The sequence below is a fragment of the Mobula hypostoma genome, chromosome 7, assembly GCF_963921235.1.
Source record: "Mobula hypostoma chromosome 7, sMobHyp1.1, whole genome shotgun sequence".
Taxonomy (NCBI): domain Eukaryota; kingdom Metazoa; phylum Chordata; class Chondrichthyes; order Myliobatiformes; family Myliobatidae; genus Mobula; species Mobula hypostoma.
In genome coordinates, this window is record NC_086103.1 from 94,082,471 (window position 1) to 94,107,085 (window position 24,615).

The 24,615-nt window shown below is 47.4% G+C and overlaps 1 protein-coding gene across 1 annotated transcript in view; it reads right to left on the reverse strand.

The window, feature by feature from the left end:
* Window positions 1–18,632, reverse strand: part of LOC134349428 (F-box/WD repeat-containing protein 11) — a 304,136-nt gene extending 285,504 nt beyond the window's left edge. Inside the window, exon 1 of the mRNA XM_063053715.1 lies at window positions 18,614–18,632. The gene's annotated coding sequence lies outside the window, so the exon portion shown is untranslated. The remainder of the gene's footprint in view (window positions 1–18,613) is intronic.
* Window positions 18,633–24,615: the final 5,983 nt, after the last annotated feature.

Sequence of the window (24,615 nt, forward strand, 5' to 3'; positions counted from 1 at the left end):
GGTGGGGTATTTACAAATATCTTAACCTCTCACTGCTTCAGGCTGAGGTTCCCACCTGGTGTAAGGAGACCACTAATATTCTGGTACCTCTGCTAAGGGTAACATGCTTTAATGTCTACCATCAAGAAGCTGGTCATGGCAAGTTTCAACTTCAGCCTCCCAAACAACCTTTACCTATTGAAACTTGCCTACTGCTGAAAGTTCTAGGGTGATGTCATTCCCCTGGCCCTACACTCATCTCTGGAGCATCTGGACAGCAGAGACACTTATATTCCTGGCAAAGAAACTTCTCAGGCTTCCAACCAGGTACAGGTGTTGATATTAACCAGCGTTTTGATGATAAACTTTGCAATCTTCACCAGGGATGGTGCCCATGTCTAGTCCAGTGGTATTTATAGCCCTGTCATCCCACTCTCAAGATTGGAGGAGAACTAACCAATCAGGTTTCTGCTTTGTTTGCAACCGAATTCCTGTTCTTACTTAGAGAAAGACCTTCTAATTCTAAAGGAAAACAACTTTAACAAAGACAAAGTTGTCACTCCAAGTAATAACTGAAATGAGATTGTAAACAAGGTGGGACCACAGAAACCTGATTGATTGAGGACTAACCAATCAGGAGGACAGATGACAGGGGTGCAAACACCATCAGACTACATGTGCACAGGCATCACCCCTGATGAAAATGGCAGAGTTTGAAATTAAAAAGCCTGTTAAAAAATAGACACCTGCCCCAGCCAGAAGCCCAAGAGGACTTAATTTGTCATGTATGCTGGGAAAGCACTAGATTATTTTTAACCTATATTCTTGATTGGTCAGGGCATGAAGGGCTATGGGGGCATGGGGAAGAGAGCAGATTAGGGCTGAGGAGGAAATGAATCAGCCATAATGAAATGACAGAGCAGACTCTAAGGGCCAAAGGCTCTAATTTTTTTCCCATATCTTATGGACTTATTAGACTATTGTTTATTGACTACAGATTCATTGCTATAACTTATTTCTCTATTTTCTTAGAAGTTTGCAAATATTCAGCATGTCATTTAATAATGACAAAATTCTATATATGTATGGTGGAGTGTATATTGATTGGCTGCATCACTGCCTGGATGCAAACACCAATGTTGTTGAATGGAAAACTCTACAAAAAGTGGCAAATACAGCCCAGTATATTGCAGGTAAAACATATGAGCCATCGAGCACATTGGCACAGAGTGGTGTCGCATGAAAGCAGCATCCACCATCCACACCACACTCTCTTCTTGACGTTGCCATCAGGAAGGTACAGCAGTCTCAGGATTCATGCATCCAGGTTCAGGACCACAACCATCGGGGGATAACTCACTCATCCCATCCCTGAACTGGTCCCACAACCTATGTACTCACTTTCAAGGACTTTTCATCTCATGCCCAATATTTATTGCTTATTTATTTTTCCTTATTTTTACTTGCATTTGTTTTCTTTTGCACATTTGTCTGTCCTCGGTGTGGTTTTCACTATTGTGTGTCATGTATTTTCGGTGAATGCTCACAAGAAAATTAATCTCTGAATTATACATAGGGACACATGTACTTTGAAAAAAAATTTAAACTTTGAATTCCAAGCAAACTGATTACCAGATTCTGAGATCTAGGAGTTAAGTGTGGGATGGACAGTGTGGCCCCTGTCCATCCCATACATGAGCCATCTGTTGTCAGCCCCCAACCAACACATATTCCACTCTCCCCTCCTCACAGTCCCCCACACTGCTCTCATGACTATACCCCTTCCCCACATGAAACCACCACGGTGGGCTTCACAGCTCTACAAGTGAGAAGACAGCTGAAACGTCTCAACCCAAGCAAGGCTGCAGGACCAGATGGTGTCAGTACCAGGGTGCTCAAAGCCTGTGCCCCTAAGCTATGTGGAGTACTTCGCCATGTATTCAACCTGAGCCTGAGGCTCCGGAGGGTTCCTGTACTGTGGAAGACGTCCTGCCTCGTCCCTGTGCCAAAGACGCTACGCCCCAGCGGCCTCAATGACTACAGACCAGTGGCATTGACTTCCCACATCATGAAGACCCTGGAGAGACTTGTTCTGGAGCTGCTCCGGCCTATGATCAGGCCACACTTAGATCCCCTCCAGTTCGCCTACCAGCCCCGACTAGGAGTTGAGGATGCCATCGTCTTCCTGCTGAACCGTGTCTACGCCCACCTGGACAAGCCAGCGAGCACTGTGAGGGTCATGATTTTTGATTTCTCCAGTGCGTTCAACACCATCCGCCCTGCTCTGCTGGGGGAGAAGCTGACAGCGATGCAGGTGGATGCTTCCCTGGTATCATAGATTCTTGATTACCTGACTGGCAGACCACAGTACGTGTGCTTGCAACACTGTGTGTCCGACAGAGTGATCAGCAGCACTGAGGCTCCACAGGGGACTGTCTTGTCTCCCTTTCTCTTCACCATTTTCACCTTGGACTTCAACTACTGCACAGAGTCTTGTCATCTTCAGAAGTTTTCTGATGACTCTGCCATAGTTGGATGCATCAGCAAGGGAGATGAGGCTGAGTACAGGGCTACGGTAGGAAAATTTATCACATAGTGTGAGCAGAATTGTCTGCAGCTTAATGTGAAAAAGACTAAGGAGCTGGTGGTAGACCTAAGGTACTAGTGACCCCTGTTTCCATCCAGGGGGTCAGTGTGGACATGGTGGAGGATTACAGATACCTGGGGATACGAATTGACAATAAACTGGACTGGTCAAAGAACACGGAGGCTGTTTACAAGAAGGGTCAGAGCCGTCTCTATTTCCTGAGGAGACTGAGGTCCTTTAACATCTGCCAGACGATGCTGAGGATGTCCTACGGGTCTGTGGTGGCCAGTGCTATAATGTTTGCCGTTGTGTGCTGGGGCAGCAGGCTGAGGGTGGCAGACAACAACAGAATCAACAAACTCATTCGTAAGGCCAATGATGTTGTGGGGATGGAACTGGACTCTCTCATGGTGGTGTCTGAAAAGAGGATGCTGTCTAACTTGCATGCCATCTTGGTCAATGTCTCCTATCCACTACATAATGTACTGGGTGGGCACAGGAGTACATTCAGCCAGAGACTCATTCCACCAAGAAGCAGCACTGAGCATCATAGGAAGTCATTCCTGCCTGTGGCCATCAAACTTTACAACTCCTCCCTTGGAGGGTCAGACATCCTGAGCCAATAGGCAGGTCCTGGACTTATTTCATAATTTACTGGCATAATTTACATACTATTTAACTATTTATGGTTCTGTTACTATTTATTATTTATGGAGCAATTGTAACAAAAACCAATTTCCCCCAGGATTAATAAAGTATGACTACTACTACTACTACTTAACATCTCCCTCTGCAACTTCCTGACCAAAAGACCACGAACAGCAAGAATAATCAGCAACACAATTATTCTAAATAATGGTTCTCCTCAGCTCCCTATCCATGACTGTGCGACCAGATTCTGCTCTAATTCCATCTACAAGTTTGCAGATGATACCACTATAGTGGGCTGTATCTCAAATAATAATTGGTCAGAGTACAGGAAGGAGATAGAGTTTAGTAACCTTTCTCTCGATGTCAGAGTCTTCGGCGAGGAGGCTGAGAGGGGAGACTACGCCACAGTTGGAGAGGGGGACAAGTGGTGAAGAAATGACCGTTAGGCTGATTCAGTGTGTTGCGTGCATGATGTGGGAGGTCAGGGACACTGATGGTGCCACTGGCTCGTACAACTGTGGAAAATGTATCCAGATTCAGCTTCTGAAGGACCATGTTGCAGCACTGGAGAAGCAACTGGATGACCGGTTCATCCGGGAAAACGAGACTTCTCTGGACAGGACCTACAGCGAGGTCGTTACACTGAGGTTACCGGAAGAGAGTGGGGGAGGGGGGCGACGATGATGAAGGAAAGGGTGCTTGAAAGTACAGGAGACCCCGGGGGATGTACCTCTCGTAAAACAGGTTCACCCTCTTGGAAGCTGTCGGGACAGAAGACATTGCCAGCCAGGGAGGCGGTAAGGTCTGCGAGTCAAAAATTGGCGCTGAAGCAAAGCCGAGGAGACAGACGTTAAGCAGAGCCGTGGTAGTAGGGGACTCCATAGTGAGGTACAGAAAGGGGTTTCTGCGGCAACAGGCGAGATTTAAAGATGGTGTGTTGCCTCCCTGGTGCCGGGATCCAGGACGTCACGGACCGACTGCAGGGCATCCTCAAGAGTGAAGGTGAACATCCGGAAGTGGTGGTGCATGTCGGCACAAATGACGTGGGGAAGAGGAAAGAAATTCTGCAGCGTGACTTCAGAGAACTCCGAAGAAGGCTGAAAAGCAGGACGTCCAGGGTGGTTGTCTCCAGTTTGCTTCCAGTTCCTCGTGCTGGAGAGGGCAGGAGCGAGCAGGAGCAGGGAGATAATGGATCTGAATGTGTGGCTGAGGAACTAGTGCAGGAAGCAAGGATTTACATTCTTGGACCGCTGGGGTATGTTTTGGGGGTAAGGATGAATTGCACAAAAGGGACGGGTTGCATCTTAATAGACAGGGGAGCAGCATTTTGGCAGGCAGGTTTGCCACTGCAACACAGGTGTGTTTAAACTACGTAGTAGTCATACTTTATTGATCCCGGGGGAAATTGATTTTCGTTACAGTTGCACCATAAATAATAAATAGTAGTCCAAGATGGCATGCAACTTAGACAGCATCCTCTTTTCAGACACCACCATCAGAGAGTCCAGTTCCACCCCTACAACATCACTGGCCTTACAAATGAGTTTGTTGAATCTGTTGGTGTCTGCTACCCTCAGCCTGCTGCCCCAGTACACAACAGCAAACATGATAGCACTGGCCCCCACAGACTTGTAGAACATCCTCAGCATCATCCGGTAGATGTTAAAGGACCTCAGCCTCCTCAGGAAATAGAGACGCCTCTGACCCTTCTTGTAGAGAGCCTCAGTGTTCTTTGACCAGTCCAGTTTATTGTCAATTCATATCCCCCGGTATTTGTAATCCTCCACCATGTCCGCACTGACCCCCTGGATGGAAACAGGGGTCACCGGTACCTTAGCTCTCCTCAGGTCTACCACCAGCTCCTTAGTCTTTTTCACATTAAGCTGCAGATAATTCTGCTCACACTATGTGACAAATTTTCCTACTGTAGCCCTGTACTCAGCCTCATCTCCCTTGCTGATGCATCCAACTATGGCAGAGTCATCAGAAAACTTCTAAAGATGACAAGACTCCATGCAGTAGTGGAAGTCCGAGGAGTAAATGGTGAAGAGAAAGGGAGACAAGACAGTCCCCTGTGGAGCCTCAGTGCTGCTGATCACTCTGTCGGACACACAGTGTTGCAAGCACATGTACTGGGGTCTGCCAGTCAGGTAATCAAGAATCCATGACACCAGGGGAGCATCCACCTGCATCGCTGTCGGCTTCTCCCCAGCAGAGCAGGGCGGATGGTGTTGAATGCACTGGAGAATTCAAAAAACAAGTGAGGGGGCAGGGACGAATTGGAAATATAGGGATGGAGTTAAAGGGAAAGGGAGAATAAGTTGAGAAAGACAACAGAATCAACAGAGCAGAAAGCTCAAGAAGGGATCGTATAGTATGGCCAAGTGAAATAGGAATTGATATGGGAGGTGAGGGGAGTAATGAATTAAAAGTATTGTATATGAATACACAGAGTATAAGAAATAAAGTAGATGAGCTTGAGGCACAGTTGGAAATCAGCAAGTATGATGTTGTGGGAATAACAGAGACATGGCTTGGACAGGGCCTGGGAAATGAATATTCAAGAGTATATGTCCTATCAAAAGGACAGACTGATGGGCAGAGGGGGTGGGGTGGCTCTGTTGGTGAGGAATGATATTCAGTCCCTTGTGAGGGAGGACATAGAATCAGGAGACATAGAGTCAGTATGGATAGAACTGAGAAATTCTAAGGGTAGAAAGACCCTAATAGGAGTTACCTACAGGCCCCCAAACAGTAGTCTGGATGTAGGTCTGAAGGCTAATAAGTCCCCAGGCCCTGATGGTCTGCATCCCAGGGTACTTAAGGAGGTGGCTTTAGAAATGGTGGACGCATTGGTAATCATTTTCCAATGTTCTATAGACTCAGGATCAGTTCCTGTGGATTGGAGAGTGGCTAATGTTGTCCCACTTTTCAAGAAAGGAGGGAGAGAAAACAGGGAATTATAGACTGGTTAGCCTGACATCAGTGGTGGGAAAGATGCTGGAGTCAATTATAAAAGATGAAATTACAACACATTTTGATAGCAGTAGCAGGATAGGTCTGTGTCAGCATGGATTTATGAAGGGGAAATCGTGCTTGACTAATCTTCTGGAATTGAGGATGTAACTATGAAAATGGACCAGGGAGAGCCAGTGGATGTAGTGTACCTGGACTTTTAGAAAGCCTTTGATAAAGTCCCACATAGGATATTAGTGGGCAAAATTAGGGCACATGGTATTGGGGGCAGAGTACTGACATGGATTGAAAATTGGCTGGCTGACAGAAAACAAAGAGTACCGATTAACTGGTCCCTTTCAGAATGGCAGGCAGTAACCAGTGGGGTACCGCAGGGTTCAGTGCTGGGGCCGCAGCTGTTTACAAAATACATTAATGATTTAGATGAGGGGATTGAAAGTAAAATTAGCAAATTTGCAGATGACAAAGCTGGGTGGCAATGTGAAACGTGTGGAGGATGTTATGAGAATGTAGGATGATTTGGACAGGCTGGGTGAGTGGGCAGATGCAGTTTGATGTGGATAAATGTGAGGTTATCCACTTTGGTTGTAAGAACAGGAAGGCAGATTATCTAAATGGAGTCAAGTTAGGAAAAGGGGAAGTACAACGAGATTTAGGTGTTCTTGTATATCAGTCACTGAAAGCAAGCATGCAGGTACAGCAGGCAGTGAAGAGAGCTATTGGCATGCTGGCCTTCATAACAAGGGGAATTGAGTATAGGAGCAAAGAGGTCCTTCTGCAGTTGTACAGGGCCCTGGTGAGACCACATCTGGAGTATTGTGTGCAGTTTTGGTCTCCAAATTTGAGGAAGGACATTCTTGCTATTCAGGGAGTGCAGCGTAGGTTCACAAGGTTAATTCCCAGGATGGCAGGACTGACATATGTCAAAAGGTTAGAGCAACTGGGTTTGTATACACTGGAATTTAGAAGGATGAGAGGGGATCTGATTGAAACATTATCAAGGGATTGGACACGCTGGAGGCAGGAAGCATGTTCCCGCTGATGGGTGAGTCCAGAACCAGAGGCCACAGTTTAAGAATAAGGGGTAGGCCATTTAGAATGGAGTTGAGGAAAAACTTTTTCACCCAGAGAGTGGTGGATATGTAGAATGCTCTGCCCCAGAAGGCAGTGGAGGCCAAGTCTCTTGTTGCTTTCAAGAAAGAGGTGGATAGAGCTCTTAAAGATAGCAGAATCAAAGGTTATGGGGATAAGGCAGGAACTGGATACTGATTGTGGATGATCAACCATGATCACAGTGAATGGCGGTGCTGGCCTGAATGGCCGAATGGCCTACTCCTGCACCTGTTGTCTAAAGCAAGTGAAGGTGGGGGGGGGGGGGAAGGGTGGTGGTGCATGTACTCCTGTTTACATCACCAGTGCCAAGGTTGAGAGAGTTGAAAGCTTCAAGTTCCTAGGAGTGAACATTACCATACACTCTACCAGTCCAACCATATTGATGCCAAGGTCACCTCTAGTTCCTCAGAAAAGTAAAGAAATTTTGAGCAGCAGCCAATCAAAGATCCAACACATTGACATCACTCACTCAGGTTCACTGATTTGAGTACACAAGGCATCAACTTGTGGATAACCAGCAGAGGAAATTCACAGCCGCCAAGTATCTGACACCAAGTCTGGCTCTTGTCATTCAGAACAGAAGGGGGATGAAGAGCTGAGCTGTGGTGATAGGTGGTTTGTTAGGGGAATAGAAAGGAGGTTCCTGGATGGCATGTTGCCTCCTGGGTGCCAGGGTCTGGGACATCTCAGATTGAGTCCTTGGCATTTTTAAGTGGGTGGGTGAACAGCCAAGGTCATGGGCCATGTAGGTACCAATGACATGGGTAGGAAGTGTGAGGAGGTTGTGCAAAGTGAGCTCAAGTTTAAAGGACAGCATCTCCAGGATAATGAATTCAAGATTACTAACCATGCTGCATGCTAGTGAAGCCAGAAATGGGAAGATTTTACAGTTTAACATGTGGTTAAGGAGTTAGTAAAATGTGCAGGGTGGGGTGCACAAGATTTTTGAATCACTGGGCTCTCTGCCAGGGAAGGTGTGACCTGTATAGAAGAGTTGGTTTGCACCTGATCTGGAGGGGGAGTAATATATTAGAGAGAAGGTTTGCTAGTGCCAGAACAAATTGTGACGAGTGTTCTTAATGAGGATGGCTTGAACACAAATGCTCGAGTATCTGAAGCATGGATGGAGACATTGTATCAAATCAGAACAAAAGCTAGATGAAATCACAAGTAGGGCAAAAGTCAGATGTCCCTTAAACACACCATTCTTGGCGCCCAAAACATGATTACCAATTAGCAGGACCATCCTGAACCACCAGCTATCCGTACTCCCAGGTGTTAGAGCGTCTAAATGCCAGAAGTTGATGGGGTTTGGAGCATCTTGTAACAGGACTCCCTTCCCTACAGCCGACTCCTAGCGGCCCTGGCCGATCAGAGAGGCGGTGATGGATGAAAGCCAATCAAAAATGTCACTTTCAGGTACCCAGTACCTCTCCTCAGGTTTGAATCCTTCTCAGTCCATGAGGTATTACTGAACACCTTGAACAGTATGAGAGTCCAAAAGTCTTTTCACCACAAAAATGTGTTCCCCCTCGCTAAGCCTGGGTGGCAGCAGGGCTGATGGTGGTGGGATTTTAACATAGAGATAGAAACATAAAATCTACAGCACAATATAGGCCTTTCGGCCTACAATGCTGTGCCAAACATGTTCTTACTTTAGAAATTACCTGGGGTTACTCATACCCATAGAATGTTGCATTAAATGAAGTACTGAGATTGCTGTAGCCTTCCAATTCCAGTCTCTTCATTATTGGCATCAGTTTATTATTGTCACAGTGAAAATCTAATCTTGCATTGTTTATACAAGTCAAATCATTACAGTGCATTGATGGTAACAATGCAGAATAAAATGTAAAAAAGCTACTGAAACAGTGGAGAGCAAGTAACTAATAAAGTGTAAGATCATGAAGAGGTAGATTGTGAGGTCAAGAGTCTGAAAGTATAAGAGCTCCATTCAAGAATATGACAGTGAGGTAGAAGCTGTTCTTGAGTCCAGTGGTACATATTTGTATCTTCTGCCCATTGAGAGACAGGAGAAGAATGTCCGGGCTGGGTTTGGTCTTTGATTATGCTGGATGCTTTATTGAGGCAATGAGATGTACATGTACATCATCCGGAAAGCTATCTGCTGAGATTACACCTCACAGTTCTGTAAGGGGCTGCTTTAAGAAAAGCATTTGGCCATCTGCCTTAACACAAGAGGACACTGAATCTTTGGAATTCTGTGCCTGAGTTGCTGAAGACTAGATTATTTGTATTTAAATGGAAATAGATAAGTATTTGAAATAGATACAAGAGTTAAGGATTATAGAGAACTAGTACAGAAGAAAGTACCTGGACAGAGTACCTGGCCGAGTACTGAAGACCTATACTAACCAACTGGCTGGGCTATTCAGAGATCTTCAACCTCTGGCTCTGGCAAAGTGTGGTACCCTCTTCCTTCAAGCAAGCTTCAATCGTAGCAGTGCCCAAGAGTGTGGGGTAACCTGCCTCAATGACTGCCATCCAGTGGCACTTACATATATCCACAGGGATTAAGTGTCTTGACAGGCTGGCGTTAAAGCTCTTGTCTGAATGGTGACTTGGATCCGCTTCAATTCTCCTGCCGAAGGAACAGGTCTACGGCAGATGCTATTTCATTGGCTCTTCACACCACTCTGGAACATCTGTACAGCAAAGATGCATACATCTGGATGCTTTTCATCAATTACAGTTGGGCATTTAATACCATCATCCCCTCAAAACTAATCAATAACCTGAGACCTGGGCCTGAAAATACCCTTGTACAATTGGATCCTGGATTTCCTCATTTGCAGACCAGATCTGGAAGGTGGGATTGATCTTTCGGGTCTTGGAGAGCTTGAAGGTACAAGCCACCAGGTTTACTTTCCTCGGGATTTTAAAGGGTCCATTGAACAAAAATGGCCCAAGCCAACTTTCTAGATTCTACTCAAAGAGGCAAATCATGAGTAGACACTCAAACCTGTTGCCCAGGTTGCAAAGAGGGTCCCCAACTTCTTAGGCTCATTTTCCGGATAGGAGTCAGAATTTCTCTTGTCCTAATCCATTTTTGCTTGCTGCCTTGGATGAGACCTTCAGCCACAGCAACCCCAGGTCCAGCTTCTTGTTCAGCAAAGAGAAGTGCGCCAGGTGCTGCAAGGTGTTGTGGGCAACTCCACCCACATCAAATGGTCTTTCTGAGGCCAGGTATCATATGGTAACCATATAACAATTACAGCATGGAAACAGACCATCTCAGCCCTTCTGGTCTGTGCAATTTGATGAACTGGAACGAGAGGAGAGCCGATTGGTATATTCAAAATCTTGGTTGGCCATTCTGTCTGGCTGTTGGACTGCAGGTGATACCCAGAGGACATGCTTGTTGTTGCCCCCATCAGTTTATGGAACGCCCTTCAGAATCCTGAAGACCTGGTCTAGAACAATCTCAGCATCTCCACTGCAGAAAGAAGCTTCTCCAAGGCAATGAACTCGCAGGCTTTTGAAAACCATTTGACAATTACCATGACGACCGACTTCCCATTGAATGACGGGAGACCCGTGACAAAATCCATGGTGCGCCCAAGGTCTTTCTGGAACAGGTAGAGCATGGAGGAGCCCTTGAGGTCGGGTACAGAACTCCTTGTTCCAGCACACATCTCTTATACTTGTACCTACTGCCAAATCTCTCATCATTCTGGCCTACTACTACCTCTTGATAAACTCAAGGGTCCTGGCAATCCCTGGTCATGCGGTCATTCTCAATGAATGTCCCCATTGGACTGGGACCTGGGAGGGAACAGAACTTGAGACAGACAGGACTGTTCTTAGGAATCTCCTCTTGCACTGGGTCTTGTCAACAAGAGTATTGATTCCCCAATGAATTGGTGCCACCCCGCTGGCTTGGGGCAAAATGGTGGTTGGTTCTCCTCTCATTCCAGTTCACTAAATTCACAGGACATTTGGGTTTTGGTTCTTCGACCCCGATAGACAAGTCAGGATGAATTCAAAGAGGTTAAAGAACACCTGGCCTGCTTGGAATTCAGTCTCTTGAATACAAGTCAGATTCTTAAGGTCAGTTCAAACGATAAAAGGGTCCTTCCCTCCCTTTAACTAGTGATGCCATTCCTGCAAAGCTAACTTAACCACAAGAAGCTCCCAATTCCCAATGTCTAGATCCCATCTACTGGAGATAGCCCCTCAGAGAATAATACACACCAGTGCAGTTTATAGTCCGAAGGAGATCGTTGAGACAAAATGGCACCCACTCCAATGTCTGAGTGTTCTACCTCCACGATGATGGGAAGGTTTGGGTTAGGAGAAACCATGGAGGGAGCTGTTGTGAACTGCTGTTTCAGCTCTGCAAAAACAGCCTTTGCTTTAGTCCAGCGCTGAAGTTGCCAAAGAACTTCCAGTAGAAGTTTGCAAACTCCCAGGAATCATTGGAGTTTTTTGATACTGGATGGTGTGATCAGTCTTTGACTGCCAGTGTCTTGGTAGCGTTCATCTTGAGATTGCCTTGAAGATGATTACCCCAAACATTCATCACATGAAACTTGGACTTCTCCAACTTGGCAAATTTCATGGTCTAGAAGCATTTAAAATGTTCTTGATGTGAGCAATGTGCTCCTCCATAGATGTAAAGAAGGTTAGAGTATCATCCAGTTAGACTAAGGCATACTTATGGAGCATAGCATAGAGCAAATAGTTTATAAAGGCCTGGAAAACAGCTGGAGCATTTGCAAGAGCGAAGGGCATAATCAGGTACTGGTAGAGCCCTGTCGGTGTATTGACTGCAGCCTTTCACTCATTGTCTTCCCCAATATAGACCAGATTGTTTGTACTCCATAGGTCTAGTTTGTGAATATCCTCACCCCTTGGAGCACCTCGAGTGGAAGAGGGCAAAAATTTTTGGCTGTTATGCCATTTAATCCTCTAATCAATACATGGCCTTTTCTAAGAAGTCTGCACCGGTGGACGAGGTGGAAGGCTGAATGAAGCCCATGGCAAGAGATTCCATTGCGCTTCTCTCTGGGCCTGAGAATGTCTACAGTGGGGAACAAGTTCCAGACAGCAGGTCTATAGCACAGTCGGTGCGGTGGAAGAGTCTAAACCTTCTTCCCTTGCTGAAGACCTCTTCCAAGTCCTTGTAGATGGAGGGGATTTGGACTGTTTTGGGTGCTATTATCTCCTCCAGACCCTCCTTTGAAGAGGGCTTGCAATGTCATGGTCCAGTCTGTTAACTAGTCATTTCATTTAATTTCCTTTTCCCCCATGTTCCACCAGGTACTCTAAGGAGCCCAATCTTCATCCAAACCGGTAGGATAAAAACCCCAGCTTACAGCTACTCGGGGCTGGTCCATCACTGTAGCCAGGGAGCGATGAATGTTCCAAGCCACCAAGAATAAGGGACTGTCTTCATGAGCTACTCCGTGTCAAGATTCCAACTGTTTGTCATGGTCCGGTCTGTAAAGTCCACATTCCGGTCCGTGGGCTCAGGACTCCAGGTCTTCCAGCTGTCCCTCGTTTGATTGAGGGAAGCATAGGCACCTGATTCCCATCTTGAGGCTTTGAATACAAGTAGCCTTGGGGTTGAGTATGGGTTGCTGGTTTGTCTTGTCAGTCCCCTTTGGAGCAACCTGATGGAAGGCTCGTGAAACCATTTGTGATCTCTAGGCCTGGCTGGAGGACCACCACTTCATGGAGCCTTGTTACCATTCATTGGAGTAGTCTTTGCATATGGATTTGGCCATTTCCCGGGCCAACTGAGTAGCCGTCAGCCACTCCAAGCTAGGTAGGGATCCAGCTGTTTCCGTAGGCAGCAGAGGCTGCTGGCTGTAAGTATGACTCAGAGCAACCCCAAAGCAGAGAAGGAACTGTCTGTCGTTCTTTGGTGTTTGTCTCTTCTTGTCCTCATCTCCATGGGGCAAGTCAGGCTGTTTTGCCGTTGCCCTTTGGGGTGGGGGGGGGCAGGGAGATGTCTTGTCTTGGCCTCTGTTGGACAAGACCAGCTGTTCTGCTGTTACCCAACAGGTGGACCTGTCCCATCTTGATGTGGATAGGTTGAGTCCCCACTTTTTGAAGGGCAAGTTCCAGCTCTATGTTGATGTTCAGTTCCCAGTCTCTCAGCTCCAGCCTCCAAGTTATTGGCCTCTGCATTTCAAGACAAAGACCCCGCAGCCAAGCTCTAAGTGCACAAGCCTTGAGGATCCCAAACAAGCTCCAGGAACACAAGCCTGAAGTCCCTAGCTTCCAAGCTCCAAGACCCCAGCCGGCCTCCAAGCTCCAGGCTCAAGACCCAAGTCAGTGGGGTTTCAGGAGGACGGAGAGAGCCGGTCCCTACACATCGCAGCCTCGGACCTTGACCAGCCCCGCCACCTGCTCAAGATCCAGTCAGTTCACTGGACTCTCCGCTGATGAGAGGTCCTGGCATCGGAGTCAAGGTCGCGGCTTTTACTGCAGCGAAGCGTGTCACCTGCGGAACGAATGTCCAAAAGTTGCATCACCTGGAAAATTGTTCAGTGTCAAGAGAACTGTGATGGTAGAAGGCACTAAGCCCAATTCAACAGACTGTTTTGTGCTGAAGGCAACGTTCAGCTGGGGTAAGAACTTGAGGCAGATAAAGCTTTTGTGGACTCTGGGGCAGCGGGTAATTTTCTGGATTTGAGAACTACCCATTTGTTCGATATACCATTGTGAGAGTTGACCAGGCCATGCCCACAACTGTCTTCAATGGCCGTCCATTAGGTGCAGAGGAGACTGGAATTGCAGATGAGGATAGCAGATCATGTGGAAGACATTAGTTCCTATATTATTGACTCTCCACTCATACCCCTGATCCTCGGGTACCTTGGCTGTCCCAGCATAACTGGTCTGTGGGCTGGAGGAGGGGTAGAATCATTGCTTGGTCCAGTCATTGTAAGAGGGTTTGCTTGTGGCATGGTGTTCCGACACACAGATTCTCCTGTGACCAACAACCACTAAGGGGGCAATCTTCAGTGCGATGGCACGCGGGACCTTCTGGAGACGCAAGTCCTGTACCCAAAAGCGGACAAGCCATTTCCAGCTGATGGAAAGCAGGTGTGCTGCAATTAATGAAATCTGGGAACAATTGGAAATCAGACAAGGGGATTAAGACCTAATTAAGGAGATAATAGCAAGATGGAGCATTGCCTGATGGGACCATGATAGTACCTTCCCCCTTGATGGGAGTTTCCAGGCGAACCTCCAGGCTTGTCCGGATGGTCCCGATGGAAGTCTTGGATGAGGGAGGGGTCCAGGATGAAGGAAAAGGGAACCCAGGATCGCTCTTCTGGGCTGTACCCTTCCCAGTAGACCAGGTATTGGAGGCCCCTTCCCCAACGGCGCACATCTAGTAGCTGCCAGACGGTGTATGCTGGATAGTTGTCGATGATCCGGGCGGGTGGAGGGGTTTCGGTCGGAGGACACAAGGGGCTGACGGAAAGTGGTTTTAATTGGGAAACATTAAAAGTATGGTGGATGGGTATAGATCTTGGTAGTTTAAGTCAGACTGCTGTGGGGTTGATGATACTTTCGACCTTGAAAGGTCCCAGGAAGCGAAGGGTGAGTTTCTTAGGCTCGTTTTTGAGAGGAATGTCTCTGGACGAGCGCCACACCTTCTGCCCAGGTCGATACTTAGGCGCAGGAGTCCGGTGTCGATCGGCAGTCCTCTTATTGCGATCGGCTGATCTGAGCAGGGCCGTGAGTGTCCTCCCAAACCTTGCGGCACCGATCGATAGGGGACTGAACAGACGGCACCGCAATCTCCTCTGCTTGCGCGGGGAACAGCGGGGGTTGGTACCCAAGGGAGCATTCCAAGGGAGAACTTCTGATGGAAGTACTAACCAGAGAGCTATGGCCATACTCAACCCATGTGAGGTGGTCGTTCCAGGTAGACTGGTTGTTGGTTGTTATACAACGTAGCGTCGCCTCCAAATCCTGCTTGACCCATTCCGTCTGCCCATTTGCCTGGGGGTGGAAGCCGGATAACAGGCTGACCGATGCACCCAAGGCTTGACAGAAGGCCTTCCATACCTGCGAGATGAATTGGGGACCTCGATCGGAGACGATATCCGCGGGGATTCCGTGGAGGCGGAAGATGTGGCGGATGAGAAGGCCTGTGGTTTCCTGAGCAGAAGGGAGTTTAGGGAGGGCAACAAAGTGCACAGTCTTGGAGAACCGGTCTACTACGGTGAGTACGGTCGTGTTTCCATGTGAAGGGGGTATACCGGTGACAAAATCTAGGGCGATGTGCGACCAAGGATGACCAGGGACAGGTAGGGGATGAAGTAATCCAGCAGGATGCCGATGGGAGGCTTTTCCACGGGCACAGATGGAACATGCAGAGGCATAGGAACAGGTATCCGCCTCTATGGAGGGCCACCAAAAGTGTCTTTCAGGAGAGCCAGTGTCCGATCACTCCTGGGGTGGCAGGCGAACCGAGATGTGTGCCCCCACTGGAGAATCTGAGACCTGACAGAATCGGGCACAAAAAGGGATCGGCGGGTCCATTGCCGGGGTCAGGGTCATCCGGTTGGGCTTCCTTTACTATGTGCTCAATCTGCCAAGTGAGGGTTACCACCACACAGGATGGTGGGAGGATAGTCTGAGCTGGAAGTGTCCTCATTGGAATTGTATTGGCGGGAGAGCGCGTCAGGTTTTCCATTCTTGAACCTTGGACAGTATGAGAGAGAGAACTTGAATCGTCCAAAAAAAAATAATGTCCAACGGGCCTGGCGGGAGTTCAAACATTTGGCAGTCTAAATATATCCCAAGTTCTTATGATCAGTCCGAACAATAAACAGGTGTTCCACCTCCTCCAGCCAGTGCTTCCACTCCTCCAATGCTAGCTTGACCGCCAGTAGTTCCCGATTCCCCACCGTCGTAATTCCGCTCGGCGGGGGACAGCCGGCGAGAAAAGACAGGGATGAAGCTTCTCGTCCGGACTTGATCATTGGGACAGAACTACTACCACCTCGGAGTCGGAGGTGTCCACCTCAACAATGAATTGGCGGGAGGGGTCCGGTTGAACTAGGATGGGTGCGCTCATGAAACGTCTCTGTAGTTCCGTTAAAGCTGTATCAGCCTCGGAGTCCCAAAGATGTTGTGGGCGAAGTAAGTTGGATGAGAGGTGCCGCCACCCAACTGTAACCCCTGATAAGTTGCCGGTAAAAGTTTGCAAAACCCAAAAACCACTAAAGTTGTTTGCAGGTCGAGAGTCTGGGCCATTCTTCCATGCCTGGATCTTCTCGGGATCTGCCCTCACTTGCCCGCTTTCGATGATGTAGCCCAGGAAGCTGACCGAGGGAACATGGAACTCACTTCTCCGCCTTCACAGATAACTTGTTCTCCCACAGTCTCTGGAGGACTAGACAGACATGGTGAATGTGTTTCTGGAGGCTGCTAGAAAATAAAGATCATCTAGGTAGACGAACACGAAGCAGTTAATAAAGTCCTATCATTGATTAGGGCTTGAAAAACGGTGGGGGCATTGGTGAGGCCAAACGGCATGACCAAGTATTCGAAGTAGCCCGAAGGTGTATTAAAGTCAGTCTTCAATTCATCTCCCTCCCTCATCCTGACAAGATGGTAGGCGCTGCGAAAGTCCAACTTTGAGAAGATGGTGGCTCCGTGAAGTGGTTCAAATGCCAAGTTAATGAGGGGCAGTGGGTACTTATTTTTAAACTTATTGTTTTTAGGCCTCCGTAATCACTACAGGGACGAAGCGACCCATCTTTTTCTCTGCAAAGAAGAAACCAGCACCTGCCGGAGGATGGGGGTGGAATAATTCCCGCCGCGAGGGACTCACTAATGTATTTCTCCATGGCCTCTCCCTCCGGTCGGGACAAGTTATAAAGACGAGGTAACGAGGCCCTGGGGAGGTGGTCGATAGCGGAGGCAGGGAAAAGGCCCGTTGTTTACTGAATACCTGTCCCAGGTCATGGTATTCTGCAGGGACTCCAGACAAGTCGAAGTGTTCCAAGACAGGCTAGGTCGCGGTAGCCTCCCTAAGGGATGGAGCCGATTGCGGCCAGGTGGCGTGGCAAAACAGGCTCCAACTGGCTATCCTCCCGGTAGACCAGTCGATGTAGGGGTTGTGGTGGTTAGCCAAGGATATCCTAGAACTACAGGTGTTTACGGAGATTAAATCATACCTCCTCTCGATGGTTTCCGGACAGAATCAAGGTCAAGGGTAAACCGAGCCAGCAGTTTTCCGTCCAGCGCCCGGGCCTCCAGAGGGTACTTAACGGCTCGCGAGGTATTCCGGCCAGGGAGGATATGTCCTCGTCCAGCAGATTTTCCTCGGCACAGGAATCCACTAAGGCGGATAGGGACAGGGACTGTTGTTGATAATTTACGGTAGCCGGGATCTGCATCCGGGTCTGGGGGACTGAAGGGAGTGTCGTCCGGCTCACCAGGGCCCCCCTTTCTACTGGTGAGCCCTTTTGGCCGTAAAGGAGGCGTATCCCGGAAATGTCCCGGCTGGCCGCAATAGGAACAATCCCCAGCTCTCCGCCTCCGAAGTCGTTCGGCAGGGGAGAAACGGTTCCGTCTCAGCTGCATCGGTTCCTCCCCCAGGGAGGTGGGGACAGTCAGATCAGGAGCTATACTTGGAGCGGCTGGGGAAGGGAGGCTGGCTGAAGATGGTAAGGTGGGACTTGGAGTGACCCGAGGAGCGGGGTGACTGGTCTTTTCTCTCAGACGCTCCTTGAAGTCGATTATCGAGCCTGGTGGCTAGAGAGATCAGAGTCCAGGCTGTCCGCGTCATCCCTCGCTATCAGTTCATCTTATATCTTATCTGAGAGGCCCTGTCGGAACACCCCCCGTAGTGCCTCGTCATTCCACCCAGAGTTGGCCGTTAATGTTCGGAACTCGATGGAGTATTTTACTACGCTTCGCGAACCCTGACAGAGTTAGCAAGCCATTAGCGGCGTCCTTACCGCGAATGGGCTGTCCGAAGACCTTCCTCATTTCGGAGACGAAGGAGGCACAGACCTCAGGTCGGTTCTCCCAGACCGCGGTAGCCTATGCTAAGGCTCTCATAACAGCCCTACAATGTACGTACGTGGCTGTTGCTCAAAGACCAAAGAGTATTGTAATAAGAAGGTCCGGCACTTTCCTAGGTCCCCAGCGTAGAGTTCCGGTTCGGGTACATACGGCTCTCGAGGGGATTGGGTTGCCGATCCAAGAGGCGTAGCTATCCCAGGCTGTGCGGTTTGGTTAGTCGGGGTTCTTGGAAGGGACGGAGTAAGGGAAGCGGATACCCGATCAACCTGCTCACTAACCTACCTTACATTCGTGGACAGCACACGAAAGTTTTCCGTGACTTCTGAGCAGTTAGTAGTGGGCGCCCAGTGGGTAGCCCTGGTTGACGAGGGCCTGCTGCACGGGTTCCGTGTCCGCTGGGTACATTATGGCGAGTTCGTTCTGTTGCGAGGACGTGGCTGGGGACGAACCCAAGAGCAGGAAACAGAGTTATGAGTTGTTGAACGTGGAACAGGTATTCGGGAGAATCTTTACACGGAGACAAGGTTTACGTACATTATCTCGGAGATGGTACTGAGTTCAGTACTGATCGCCCTAAGGAATCAGGAAACGAGGTTTGGCGAAGTATACCTGTGACGCCAGGGTTCTTATTCTCAGTTCGCTGATGGAAAACAGGTGTGCTGTAGTTAATGAAATCTAGGAAAAATTGGAAACCCAACGAGGGGATTAAGACCTAATTAAGGAGATAATAACAAGATGGGGCATTGCCGGACGGGACCATGACAGCCACGGTTGGGAGCGTCTCGTAACACAAATAGTGGAGAGGTTGTGGAGACGTGTTAGGACCTCAGTCAGAGTCACGAGACAAAAGTGCGTCTAATTAGATTAAAAGGAACCAAGGTGCGTCTAATTAGAAAAAAAACATAGAAAAACGCCTTTTGGCCCCTCTTGGCTGTGCCAAACTATTTTCTGTCTAGTCCCACTAACCTGCACACGGACTATATCCCTCCATACACTTCCCATCCATGTATCTGTCCAATTTATTCTTAAATGTTAAGAAAGAACTCGCATTTACCACCTCGTCTGGCAGCTCATTCCGTACTCCCACCACTGTCTGTGTGAAGAAGCCCCCTCTAATGTTCCCTTTAAACTTTTCCCCCCTCACCTTTAACTCATATCCTCTGGTTTTTTTCTCCCCTTGCCTCAGTGGAAAAAGCCTGCTTGCATTCACTCTATCTATACCCATCATAATTTTATATACCTCTATCAAATCTCCCCTCATTCTTTTACGCTCCAGGGAATAAAGTCCTAACCTATTCAACCTTTCTCTGTAACTGAGTTTCTCAAGTCCTGGCAACATCCTTGTAAACCTTCTCTGCCCTCGATCAACCTTATTAATATCCTTCCTGTAATTTAGTGGCCAAAACTGAACACAATACTCTAGATTCGGCCTCACCAATGCCTTATACAAGCTCATCATAACATTCCAATACTTTGATTAATAAAGGCCAATGTACCAAAAGCTTTCTCTATGACCCTATCTAACCGTGACGCCACTTTTAGGGAATTTTGTATCTGTATTCCCAGATCCCTCTGTTCTACTGCACTCCTCAGTGCCTTACCATTTACCCTGAATGTTCTACCTTGGTTTGTCCTTCCAAAGTGCAATACCTCACACTTGTCTGTATTAAACTCCATCTGCCATTTTTCAGTCCATTTTTCCAGCTGGTCCAAATCCCCCTGCAAGCTTTGAAAACCTTCCTCACTGTCCACTACACCTCCAATATTTGTATCATCAGCAAATTTGCTGATCCAATTTACCACATTATCATCCAGATCATTGATATAGATGACACATAACAATGGATCCAGCACTGATCCCTGTGGCACACCACTAGTCACAGGCCTCCACTCTAAGAAGCAATTCTCTACTACCACTCTTTGGCTTCTTCCATTGAGCCAATGTCTAATCCAATTTACCACCTCTCCATGTATACCTAGCGACTGAATTTTCCTAACTAACCTCCCATGCGGGACCTTGTCAAAGGCCTTACTGAAGTCCATGTAGACAACATCCACTGCCTTCCCTTCATCCACTTTCCTGGTAACTTCCTCGAAAAACTCCAATAGATTGGTCAGACATGACCTACCACGCACAAAGCCATGTTGACTCTCCTTAATAAGTCCCTGTCTATCCAAATGCAGTCTAATCCAAATTAGATTAGAAAGGAACCATGGTGCGTCTAATTAGATTAGATTAGAATAAATTCAACTTTATTGTCATTGTGCCGAGTACAGATACAAAGCCAATGAAATGCAGTTAGCATCTAACCAGAAATACAAAGAATAGTGTTATTTACAAAATAGAACGTAGAATAGTACAGCACATTACTGGCCTTTCGGCCCACAATGTTATGCTGACCCTCAAACCCTGCCTCCCATATAACCCCCCACCTTAAATTCCTCCATATACCTGTCTAGTAGTCTCTTAAACTTCACTAGTGTATCTGCCTCTACCACTGACTCAGGCAGTGCATTCCACACACCAACCACTCTCTGAGTAAAAATCCTTCCTCTAATATCCCCCTTGAACTTCCCACCCCTTACCTTAAAGCCATGTCCTCTTGTATTGAGCAGTGGTGCCCTGGGGAAGAGGCACTGGCTATCCACTCTATCTATTCCTCTTATTATCTTGTACCCCTCTATCATGTCTCCTCTCACCCTCCTTCTTTCCAAAGAGTAAAGCCCTAGCTCCCTTAATAACTGCGAATAAAAAGTAAGTGCTACAGCACACAAATATAAAAGTACTGAGACAGTACAATATGGGTGCAATACTGCTTAGCGTTGTGATGTGAGGTTCAGCAGGGTCACAGTCTCAGGAAAGAAGCTTTTCCTGTGCCTGCTGGTGCAGGAGTGGAGGCTCCTGTAGCGCCTACTGGATGGGAGGAGAGTAAAAAGTCCATGGTTCGGGTGAGATGCATCCTTGATAATGCTTTTCGCTCTGCCCAGGCAGCGTTTTGGTAGATGTTCTCAATGGTGGGCAATTGGGTGCTGATAATCTGCTGGGCAGTTTTCACCAGATGCTGGAGTGCTTTGCCATACGGGACAATTGCCATACCACACTGAGATACAGTTGGTGAGTATGCTCTCAATCGTACAGCGGTAAAAGTCCATCAGTATCCTGGGACAGAGGTGAGCTTTCTTGATGCTGCGCAGGAAATAAAGGTGCTGTTGTGCCTTTTTGATCAGGATGGAGGAGTTCAGGAACTAGGTGAGATCCTCGGAAATGTGGACACCAAGGAATTTGAAGCTTGATACATGCTCCACTACAGCTCTGTTGATGTAGATGGGGATGTGAGTGTGACTCCTGGCATGCCTGAAGTCCACAATGATCTCCTTGGTCTTCTAGGTGTTAAGGGCCAGGTTGTTGTCGGCACACCACGCGGCCATGCGCTGGACCTCATCCCAGTTGGCTGTGTCATCATCCCCTCTGATCAGGCCAACCACTGTGGTGTCATCTGCGAACTTGATTATGGAGATATAACCATGTACAGGAATGAAGTCATAGGTTATATGTCATATGTCTTAAAGTGTATATTTCAGTGCAAGAAATAATGTAGGAGTGACAGATGAACTCAGAGCAAGGATGAACACATGGAATTATGATGATGTAGCCATTGGTTGCAGGAGGTGCAGGACCAGTAGCTCAATATACTGGGGTTCCGTTGTATTAGACGCGACAGAGTGAGAGTGATTAAAGGAGAAGGGGTGGTATTACTAGTCAGGGAAAATGTTACGGCACTGCTCCATCAGGACAACTGGAGTGAGGCATTATGGGTAGAACTGAGGAATAAGAAAGGTATGACCACATTAATGGGGTTATATTCAGACTACCCAACTGTCCGAGGGACTTAGAGGAACGAATTTGTAGAGAGATCACAGACTGTTGCTAGAAACATAAGGTTATTATAGTAGGTGATTTTGACATATTGCCTGGGAAACCCATACTGCAAAAGGACTAGATAGGGTAGAGTTTGTCAAATGTGTTCAAGGAAAATTTCCTTCATCCTAGTACATAGAAGTCCCAGTGAGAGAGTGTCCGATACTGGATCTGCGATTAGGGAACGAGACAGAGCAGTGACAAAAGTTTGTGTTGGGAAACATTTTGCATCTAGTGGTCAAAAGGTTATTAGTTTCAATGCAAATATGGAAAAAGATAGGTCTCGTCTGCGGGTATTGATTCTAAATTGGAGAAAGGCCAATTTTAGTGGTATCAGAAATTATCTAGCAAGTGTGGACTGGGACAGGCTGCTTTCCGGCAAAGGTGTACTTGCTAAGTGGAAGACAGTCAAAATTGAAATTTTGACAGTACAAAGCTTGTATGTGCCTGTCAGGATAAAAGATTAAGGTAACATTTTGAGGGAACCTTTGTTTTCAAGATATATTGAGGCCCTGGTTTAGAGAAAAAAGGAGGTGCATAGCAGGTATAGGTAAGTAGGATAAATGAGGTGCTTACGGAGTATAAGAAATGCAAGAGAACGCTTAAGAAATCTTGGTGTCATCTGCAAATGGAGGAGAAGATGGTGTGACGGCAGCGCGCGCAGCCTCTACAGTGAATGATATCTGTAATCTGCCAAGTAGGGTACCGAGCACAATTCTGATTTTATGGAGACGGATGTGAGAGTATGGAGGAACATCTGGAAAACTTCTGAAATGCCCATTTCGCTGCCGCTGCTACTGTGTGGTAACCGGAATCTCTGGAGCAGAAGGCCCCGAATCCTCGGCTTTGCTTGTTTCAGTGGCTGGGGCTAGGTCGAAGGTGCTCGATAGGCTGGCGCTCGGGAGGCTATATCGAAGGGTTGGTCGGAGGCTTGAAGTTTCAGATGGATGGACTCAGTGTCGGCTGCTTCCAAGGCATCAGCAAGTTGACGGTGCCTGGAGGTTTATGACAGGGAGTTTCTCCCTTTTGTCGCCTGCTATCGGGGACTCGGGAATCGATCGACTCGGGGACTTTGAGACTTTTTTTTACCGTGCCCATGGTTTGTTCTTCATCAAGTCATGGTATTGCTTTGCACTGCTGTAACTATATGTTATAATTATGAGTTCTGTCAGTGTTAGTCTTTGGTTTGTCCTGTTTCCTGTGATATCACTCCAGAGAAACATTGTATCATTTCTTAATGCACGTATGCATTTCTAAATGACAATAAAAGAGGACTGAGTGTTCTCATAATCTAAAAATATGCTAGACATGGGCTGATTAAGGATAATCAGCATAGTGTCGTGTGTGGTAGATTGTGTCTAAACAATATTATATAGATCTTTTAGGAAGTTACCCAGAAAGTTGATGAGGGCAAGGCAGTGGATGTTGTCTACATGGAGTTTAGCAAGGCAAATTGCAATGTTCTTCATGGGAGATCGATCAAGAAGATTCAGTTGCTCAGCATTCTAGATGAGGTAGTAACTTTGATAGACATTGATTTTGTGGGTAAAGCTAGAGAGTGTTATCAATGATCTGGATGATGAGAAAGTCTGCAGATGCTGGAAATCCCACCACCAAGTACATCTTTCTCCTCCCCACCCCACCCCCTAACTCTCTGCTTTTCGTAAGGATCACTCCCTATGTGACTCATTAGTTCAGTAATCCCTCCCGGTACTTATCTTTACAATGGAAGATGTGCTACACTTGCCCCTATGCCTCCTTCATCACTAACTTTTTAGGCCCCAAGCAGTCCTTCCAGGTTAGTTGACACTTCACCTACAAGTCCATTAGGGTCATCTACTGTATCAGGTTTTCTCAGTGTGGCCTCCTGTATATCAGTGAGACCCAATGTAGATTGGGAGAGCACTCTGCTAGGAAATGTAGGATCTCCCTGTAGCCACCAATTTCAATTCTATTTCCTATTCCATCATGTCTACTGCCATGATGAGACCACACTCAGGTTAGAGGATCAACACCTTATATTCCGTCTGGGTAGCCTCAAACCTGATAGCATGAACGTCAATTTCCCAACTTCCGGTGATTGTCACCCCTTCCCCCCCCCCACCTCAACCTTCACCATTCCCCATTCCTGTTTAATTCTCTCCTCTCCTTACCTGTCCATCACCTCCCTCTGGTGCTCCTCCTCCTTTCTTCCATGGTCTTCTAATTTCTCCCATCAAATTTTCCCTTCTCCAGCTCATTCTCTCTTCCAACAATCAAATTCCTAGCTCTTTATTTAACTCCCTCCTCCTCTCCTGGTTTCACCTAACACCTACTACCTTGTACTTCTTCCTCCCCTCCCCAGCTTCTTACTCTGACTTCTCCT